The sequence below is a fragment of the Canis lupus genome, chromosome X (genome assembly GCF_003254725.2).
Source record: "Canis lupus dingo isolate Sandy chromosome X, ASM325472v2, whole genome shotgun sequence".
NCBI classification, from domain to species: domain Eukaryota; kingdom Metazoa; phylum Chordata; class Mammalia; order Carnivora; family Canidae; genus Canis; species Canis lupus.
The window spans coordinates 90,747,905-90,757,372 of record NC_064281.1 but is presented as its reverse complement, the minus strand read 5'-3'; the positions used below and the strand labels follow the sequence as shown (position 1 = coordinate 90,757,372).

At 43.1% G+C, this 9,468-nt stretch overlaps 1 protein-coding gene across 12 annotated transcripts in view; it reads left to right on the top strand.

The window, feature by feature from the left end:
• The first annotated feature begins 1,291 nt into the window (after positions 1–1,291).
• Positions 1,292–9,468, top strand: part of KLHL13 (kelch like family member 13) — a 211,204-nt gene continuing 203,027 nt past the window's right edge. For 7 of the 12 annotated variants that reach the window (XM_035711922.2, XM_025431328.3, XM_025431317.3 and 4 more), the window contains exon 1: positions 1,292–1,659. The gene's annotated coding sequence lies outside the window, so the exon portion shown is untranslated. The remainder of the gene's footprint in view (positions 1,660–9,468) is intronic. The other 5 variants (XM_035711923.2, XM_025431327.3, XM_025431316.3 and 2 more) reach the window with 1 other exon arrangement.

Below are 9,468 nucleotides of genomic sequence, written 5' to 3'. Positions count from 1 at the left end.
CAGTTTGATAAAGCGTAACATCCTGGTCATATCTTTAGTTCTAGAAAGTCTTTGAGTGGCTGATTATTTTCAAAGTCACCTAAAACCTGCTGCTAGAATTTCAGTGTATGGAATCTGAAATAGTAAGTCAGCAATGCTGACAGCTCAGATCCCTATTTACTGGCAGGCAAAGGGAGAAATATTAGGAAATATAACGAACTACAGTTCCCACACTCACCCAGTCACTTCCTTAAGGAAAACACAAAACAGAACAGTGAGCAAACTGGCTGTTAATAGCAAGCTCCCATTATTTTTCCTAGGAGGAGTCTGGAATTACCAGTAGACGAGTCTAAGGGAGAGGTGTAGGAAGGTGGCCTCAGGCTGTAGCCTTCTAGAAGGCAAGGAATGGTAGAAGACCTGAAAGGGGAAAAACAGGGTTGACTTGGAGTTTTTGTTGGGGGCTAGGCTGACTGAACTGGGAGGAGAGTCAAGATTCTGACTTAGAGCAGCAGCAGCCCTACCGGTTTGGAAGCTTGGGCGCTGGGACCGCACTGCTTGGGATCCTGGGTCCTGCTCTATCCCTTACTAATTGTGTCACCTTCGCAACTTGCTTGACCTTTACGCCTCAGGGTTGTCACTTGCAAAATGGAGATGAGAATAATGTGGACCTCGTGGAGTAGCTGAGAGAGTTAAGCGAATTAACAGTTCAGCGCGTGGTTTGTAGTAAACGCTCAGTAAAATGTTAAACTGCTGTAGCTGTGGTTGTGCTTCCTCTTTCTTCATGCTCTGCACTCCCGTAGGGAGGGGGACACACGGGGCGCTCGGCGCACGGGAAGGCTTATTTGGAGGTGCGCGCCCCTCCGAGGAGAGAAGCGGCTCCGTTCCGGGGCGCACCCCGGCGCCCTGGGCGCGTATGAGGGGCCGAGAGCAAGGCCGGCCTCCTCCCTGGAGCCGCTGACCCGGGGCGCTGGCGCCCCGGATACTTGACAGTTTTCACCTCTCCTGCCTCCTGGGCACTAGAGGCCATGTGTGCTCAACCGCGAGCGTCCCGGCTCCGGAGGTGTGAGGGCCACTGGGCGACCCCCCCAACCCCCGCCGCCCCGGGCCACCCCGGCCCCGCGCTGCTTGTGGGGGAGGAGTTCTGCTCGGACCCCACGCACGGTCCTAGCCCCAGCTTTCCCCTCCGCCTCCCGCGCAGGCGCCGCCGGGGCCACCCCCGCCGCCATGTTGCCCCCGCCCGCGCGCTCCCTCCCCCGCCCCCCTCCCCTCCTTAACTGGGCTCCCGCCCCCTCCCTCTCCCCCCACCCCCCGGTGAGGTCAGGCGGAGGCTCTGCCGCTGCGGCCGCGGCAGCTGAGCTCCCATTCCGGGGAAGCCTGGAACGGGGACTTTCGAAAATAAGTGCAGCGGCTTTCGGGTTGGGGTCCGCGCTCTCCGCCTGCTTGAGGGCGAAGTGACCAGGGCGAGCGGGGGGTGCGGAGGTGCGGGGGCTGGTGTCTCGCAGCCGGAGGGAGCCCGGCTGCGCCGCGCGACTGGCTCTTTGGCCCTCGGAGCGCAGCGGCGGGCTGACGGGCGGCGGGACGCGGGACGCGGCGAACAAGGTGAGGCAGGGTCCTGAAGTCGCAGGGGCTTCAGCAGCCGCCTCCTCGCCTCCGGGACCCGGCGCGGCGAGGCGGTGCGCGGTAAGGAGTTGTGCTCTGCACCAGGGCAGAGGGACACGGAGCCAGATGGGCTCTTTGCACGCCCCCCCTCTTTCTCCCTCGCGGGCGGGTGTGCGCTCATCCCTGCACCTTCTCATCCCCACCTCCCAGAGCCCGAGGCTCCGCCTGACGCCTCGGTTCTTTCAGGACCCCCGAACCCAGTTTTCCTTTGCTTCTTTGTTATCCCTCCAAGATCTTCTTGGCCGGGCTTCGCTGTCGCTGCCCCGATGGTCTGGGGTCCCTCCGCCCGCCTCAGCCCCACTGTCTCTTGCCTTCTAACAGTTTCTGCTTTGTGTCTTCCAACTCATCCCTCCCTCACGATCTTCCAACTTGGGAGGCTTTTGCGCTTGCCTTCCCACTCAGAAACACACTCCTCTTCCTCGAAGCTTTTAACTCCTCTCTAAACGGCTTCATCTCTGACTGTCTTGGCTTCTTTGGTTTAATCACAGTTGACTAATGATTTTCTTGGAAGCTTACTGTCTAGCCTACGGCTTACTGAAATTGATGGGAATGATCTTCCAGTATATATTAGCTAAGAAACTCAGAAGTTTCTTTCCAGGTTTCAATAACTTACTCCGAGAACCACAACCACTTGAAATGTATGTTATGTATGTTTGTGTGTATGTTTGTATGCAATCCTAGCACATGGCCCGAAATCTGATTCTTCCTCCATTGCTGAGCAGGCCTGAGGGAGAGGAGGACTTAGGATGCCTGCTTCCATTTCTTCCATCTGAAAACTGGGATGTTCATCTTTTATTGTACTCAGAATTCTAGTAGTTTGGGATACTCACTCAAGTTAGTGTAGGCTGTTTACTAAGCACACTGCATGGGAACTGCGAAAATCCGGGGTTAATTTAAAACTGCCTCTGTTGGGATGGCACCTGCCTTGAATTTTTTTTTTAAAGAAGCCAGAGTTTCTTGTGTACACCTCCTATTTGTATAAACCCTCAAGAAGCAGCATTTACAAATCACATACTTACAAAACACACTGCTTTGCTGTGGACAGGAGATTACTTTGCTTAAGTCAATTTCACACAGTACCACTTACTTTCTCAGGGATGTCACCTTCTCCACATGCAGTTGCTCCAGTCTCTCCCATACTGAGGCTCATATACTCACTTCCATGCTGAAATTAGTGAGTGAAGAAAATTGAATGGAGAGGCTGAAAGAGGAGGCAGGTACAGTGAATTACCACATGCTGTTGTTTGTGGCTGTGTTTTTTTGGGAGATGGGCTGTATTTAATGCTCAGATTTGAAAGTAGAAAAGTAAAATGATCGACCAAGCAGTTATGACATCATTTTACACTTAAAGATTGTAGCTCCTTGAATGGCGACTTTGTATCAATATCCTTAAAATTATAGCATTGTCTGCTTGATATGGGATCAGGTGTTGCGATGGACACAATGTGCATTCACAGGCAGTAATCTCGGAAGAAACTGAGTTGGGAATGAAGGTATGGGCCAAATTTCACTGTCCTTCTAGTACTTGCTTTGGCAGTGAGACAAGGAATGTAAGTTTCTGCTTCAACATCCAATAATGTATTTAGAAAATAGATGAATAAGAGCCTCAATTTCCCCTGGTTTTGAAATCTACACTTTCATAAGCACACTTTGAAAATCATGGTGTGACTATATGGAGTTTGAAGTCAAGGTTCTAAGGAAAGCAGTTTTTACGAGCAGTAAAGGCTATTGATTATCAGATTAGTTAGATAGATTGCAGATGATTTGTAGTTTCCCTCATTTGGTAAATTCCTGACTTGAGTTTTATTTCAAAAATGGAATAGAGTAGGGAAAGAGGGTTTATATTTATTGGGCCAACCTAAATCTCTGACTTTCTTGGCAACCCATCCTGGAAAGACATACTAACTTGCAAATTGTTTCAAGGAAAACAGTTTGTATCATTCTGTTAGTTTTTTTCCCCCTTTGTGATGATTACTGATACTAAATCTAAGCTAAGATTGCCACCAAATTGATCTATTTCAGTTTGCCAGAAAACAAAAGTTGGTTATGACTTCATCCTAAGCATTTTGCTCTGAATCTTTTCAACATGTCTCAATATGTATTTGATAAACCCACCTGGTATACCTAGAGGTTATCAGACCGGATGTTTCTGATGTCACTAAATATAACTGCAGTTTGCTAATGAATTGTCTTTTTAATTTTCTTTACATTTTATATTACTTTTCTTCATGTAACTTGACTTGCAGTAGTGAAATGAGACCAACCACTTTTCAAATTGATTTTGATGTTTAATAAACTACTACAACCTCCTGAAAGTATTTTTTTCTTAAATACAGTACTTGAAATGGATCTACTTTTACTGCTGTGAAACAATTTGCCAGGCATCATCAGATTTCAGAAAATGTAGAAAGATTATGGAAGAATGAACAGCCCTAGAGAAGGCATTTCAAAATTAGAGGAAAAAAAGTTTTTTTTCCAGTTACTGACATTCATATCAATCAGCTTTTAAATATATTGTTCATTCATTTATTAATTTACTTGACAAAATCTCTTGAGCAACTTCCATATGCGAAAGGCCTCTATTAGGCATGAGGCCCTGTGTCTTCTCACAGAGGCTATAGTCCACCAAAGGATAGAGACAACAAATAGACTAATGAAGAAGATTCTCACAGATTGTAGGAAAAACAGTGAAGGTAATAAATAACAAAATGTGATATGGAGACCTGGGAAGGGCTTATTTGGCAAAGGTGGTCAGGAAAGGCCTCTTAGCAGCAAAGATGACCTTTGAACAGAGACCTGAAAGAGAAGAAGGAATAAACCTACCTTGCGAAGATCAGAGAGCCAAGTAAGAGCCAAGGCCTTGGGGCAGGAAAACAGACACAGGGTGTTTGAGGAACAGAAAGCAAGCCAGGATGGTTAGCCCCAATGAGGTGGGTAGATGGGAATAAAGGTATTTCAGAGCCCAAAAGGGAGTTGGATAATAATAGAGGGCCTGGAAATTCTGAGAAAGAATTTGGATTTGATTCTCAGAACAAGAGGAAGCCATGGAAGAGTCTTTATTAACTACTTTCCTGTGGAAGGTCACCACTGGCTGGAAAAAAAAATTACTCGGTGGAAATAAATAAAAATGTGTTTTGCAGAGGTTGTCTAGCTGCTCAGTTGTTTACATTAAAACCTGAGGATGAAAAGCTTTGTTTGATATGTATGCTAAATAAGTAATTTGGTTCTTCCACTCTGTGTGGAAAAGGGGATAGGAGACTGGGAGCTCTGAGATGAATATGTCGAAAAGCAGTTTACTTTCCAGAGTTATCTTGTCACCTGTGCCCTGAGGTAAGTTGACATCAGCTTTATTAAAAAACAGACCATTGATCAGCCTAAGAATTTGTTTCTCAAAGAATGATGTTTTATTTTTTTCATAGAAATATGTTTCCTTTGGAAGGTTGGAGGTTTTATTTGAATATGAAAGAATACTTAGGTTTTAGAAATGGCATGTGAGATTTTAATGGGAGCTTGCCATTTTCTTTTACCTTTGCCTTCTCCAGAGGTTTTTTTTTTTAAGATTTTAAAGAAGTTTTTATTTATTTAAGTAATCCTTACACCCAACATGGGGCTTGATCTCATGACCCCAAGATCAAGAGTCGCATGCTCTTGTGAGTGAGCCAGCCAGGCACCCCTCTCCAGAGTTTTCAAATTGCCATTCTTTGAGAGATTAGAGTTACTCTATTCCTTGAGGCATAAATGAATTTAGATTTGATATTTATTTTGTGTCCTGAGCTCCTGCTCAGAAGCAATCCAGCTTTGAGGTCTGATTGACCCCAAAGTAGGAATTCAGATAGTCATCAACATTTCACAGGGGTAAAATTTTTAAAAGATTTTATTTATTTATTCATGAGAGACTAGAGAGAGGGGGAAGAGACATAGGGAGAGGGAGAAGCAGGCTACCTGTGGGGAGCCTGATGTGGGACTTGGTCCCAGGACCCTGAGATCATGACTTGAGCCAAAGGCAGACGTTCAACCACTGAGCCACCCAGATGGGGTAAATCGTAATATTTATTATGGGGCAATAACCTGCAAAATAATCTTCAGCAACTCTTGCAGAGTATACCTCCTACTCCTTAACTTAGCACTCAAGGAATCTTCATGGTTTGACCCAAGCCTACTGTCTTACATGTCTTTATTACTCTTTTACACAAATCCTCTGTTGGTTTAAACTGATTTTCTCCAGTTTGGAACTTTTCTGCTTAGCTTTATTCTTGGTATAGAGTAGATACACAATAACTGCTTGTTGAATGGATGCCATGCCATCATCTATTTGAGAAGCCCTCCCCTTTCTTTTCTGTCATTGCAAATCCCAATATTAGTCAAGGAACAGTTCAAATCCATTGTCCTATTTTACACCAAAGCCAATGACCCAATCTCTTCCTCTGATAATCACACACTTCCCTTGAGTAACATGATTACGTTTATTTGATACCTGGCTATCTCCCCACTGGTCTCTGACTTCATGAAGGCAACCTGGACCTTGTCTGGTTCGCTCCTCATTGTATCCTGAGCACCGGGCATTTGCTATGCCCTCTATAAATAGTTGAATAAGGAATAGATACTGTCTTGTGATGTTTCTCCTATTATTGTTTTAGATACTTAAATCGTTGAATGCTGTTTTACTTTTCACATATTTGTCAAGTGTTCTCAAGGTGTTTCTCAGAGGACCTGGAGTATAGTTGTTAAGAGCATAAGCTCTGTCTGAGGTTAGGCTGTGTTCCAGTTTTGGCTAGGAGGCTTACTAGCCGTGGGACACTGGGCAAATTGGTTAACCTCTCCATACCTCATATTTCTCATCTGTAAGTAAGATAAGGATGAGAGAATTTGCCTCTTAGGGTACTTATAAGGATTAAATGAGTCACCTAAGTCTACAACTTGTTGTTTGCAGTTGTTGAAATTCAAAAGCTCTGATAGCCGATAAAAATTTTTGTTTGGTAAGTGCCATACTCAGGTGGTGGCAAAATCTGACTTGAACTGATATGAGGATATTTATGGTCTTTATTCTATTTAATGTTAATTGTCATTTGGTTTTGCTGGCAAATTAGTATATTTATGGAGTAGTGCCTCAGACCCTACTGTGGTATTATGTAATATATAGTATATACAGGTTATTGCCTCTCCAAAAGCCTGGACATTTCTGAATTTGGAAACACATCTGGCACCAAGTTTTGCAGATAAGGGATTGTATACCTTACAGTAAAGTGCTTAAATCAGCACCTTGCACATAAGAAGTTGTTGCTTTTGGTGGTGGAGATTAGAAAGGTAAACATACAGCTGCCTCCTTCCCAGTACCTTTCTTATACTGGTTACCATGTAAACACGTGCTGATTTATTCATGCAACAACTCTGAATAGAGGGCTGGCTGTACGAGGCTCATTTTATCATAGGAAAACAGATATGGGTCATGTGATTGAAATGAGCCAAGGACTACGTCTTTCAATACTCTCTCATCTAGTACCATTAGGAATATTTATTTTTTGTTTTTCTTTTGTTATTTTAACCAAAGCATGCTTCTTTAGAGTGAGTCTTTTAGTGGGGAGAGAAGGGAGGATTGAGTTAAGAATTTATTTAATATGATTAAACACTTCTACTTTGCAGTTGCTAAATATTTATTGAACTCTTCATGTGTATGGAAATCAGTATTAAAAGCAGGAGAAAGGTAAAAACAAATGAGGCATAGTTCCTGGCTTTTAGTAGTTCCAGAACCATGCATGGTTACATGGGAACATGGTTGTCCATTATAATTCTTTGTTTTTCTCCATAAGTTTGAGATCATTAATATTAAAAATGTACAAAGGAAAACACAACAGACAATTGAAAACTCGTCTTTGTGTGCAATATATGGAATTGGTTTTTTAATAACTTTACCACTCCCTGCCCTCCCTCCCCAGTAATAGGAAATAATATCCCTATATGACATCCTGGCAATCTTTCATTTCTAACTAAATTAAGTAAAATATGATTTTTATTGTTCTTCCTTATCAATATTTGTAAATCATAATTGATACATTCTCTTTGTCCTTTTGCCTTTGTGGGTTTGGGAGTAATTATATGTCTCAAATGAGTTTTCAGGAATGTTCTCTACAGTGGAAAACTAGTTCTTGAAACCATTCTGCCAATTCATTCAACAGATATGTATTAAGTACCTATTATATTCTAGGCATTGCACTAGTTTAAGCAAATAGAATCTCTGTTCAGTGCTCATTTTCTCAAACTGGAGTACACTGGGTATACTGGATGAGCAGGATGGTGATGTGATAATGTGCCCCCAGGAGCTACAAAATAAAACAGCTTGTGTATTCTTTTTTTTTATGATAGTCACACAGAGAGAAAGAGAGAGGCAGAGACATAGGCAGAGGGAGAAGCAGGCTCCATGCACTGGGAGCCTGACGTGGGATTGGATCCCGGGTCTCCAGGATCGCACCCTGGGCCAAAGGCAGGCGCTAAACCGCGGCGCCACCCAGGGATCCCCAGCTTGTGTATTCTTGAGGAATCTGTTTTACACAAAGATTTAGGAGAACATTCACTGGTAGCTTATTAAAAATGTTTAATAATATTTAAATAGATTCATATACATTGTGCTTTAAAATGCAATATTCATATGAAAATTTGAGGTAAAACCTGGTACTTCAAAGAAAGTCTTGCACAAGGTCAGCTGTGGGAACCCTGGGGTGACCCTTTGAAAAGCACTAAGTAGGCCATAATATGCTGAGTCGTCTGTTCCTTTAGTCAAATGCCCAGACATTTTCATAGCCTTAAATTTTCATGGTGACCCTCAGGAATGGTAATAGACATTAGATTTTTCCGCCATGTTGTCTAATTTCTTTTAGTTCAAGAGAACACTCTGGTTGTTTGATAATGATCTAAATCTTAAAATGTGTTGAGTCCTAACAGAGTTTCTAATATTGGTGAGAAATAGCATAGATTGATAGTAAAGGGCCTGCCAAGGGACTGATCTTCAGAAGACAGGCTGTTAGAACACAATGACCATGAACTTAAAGCAGCACAATTGATGGGGTCAAAGCTTTGTCTCATCATATGAGTGCTTGCCTATGTCACTGATTGAAGTTAACTTCTGCTAACTTTAAAGCTGCTTTCATTTATAACACATACAGTATAGAGATTGCTTTGTTAATTGCTGGCTACTGAAATGTTTAATGTCAAGGTTCATGTGCTTTGAGGGTAACAAAAGGTTTCTAGAGTTTTAGATGGTTTTGAAAAGGGGTGAGCAGTCCATTGGAGGAATGCCTGTTACCAAGCAAATGATTTGATTTGCTCTAAACAGGAAAGATGAAGAAGAGAAAGGCAAGTGAAGAAAAGCAGTGAAAGTACGGGAGTAAGTCAAACACTAAATCTTTCAACTGATTTTGATTATTGCTGTCCCACTTTCATTGTTGTCGCCCCACTCCACAGTTCACAGGGCCTGCCATTGTTGTATTGTTGTGTTACTGCCCAGAGCTCATCAGGACATGGGTATAGAGGGGTGATTAAGGGATGGTCATTGTAGTCTTTGTGTCAAGTGCTTTTACATTTTACAGTTTTTCAGTAAAAGGGGATAATAGAGTTGTAGAGTTTTGCTTCCTGGTTCTATTTTATAAAAATGACCATAATTTTCTAAAGAACTTCGTGTCAACAATGTTCTCTGTTCTACTGCTGAATATTTCTCAGTGGGAAGGCAGTAGAAATCAGTGGCTAAAATCTTGAGCCCTGGAATCATAGGCCTGGGTTCCAATCCCGACTCTGCCTCTTGTTGCCAATGTGATTTTGGGCAACTCCCTTCACCTCTCC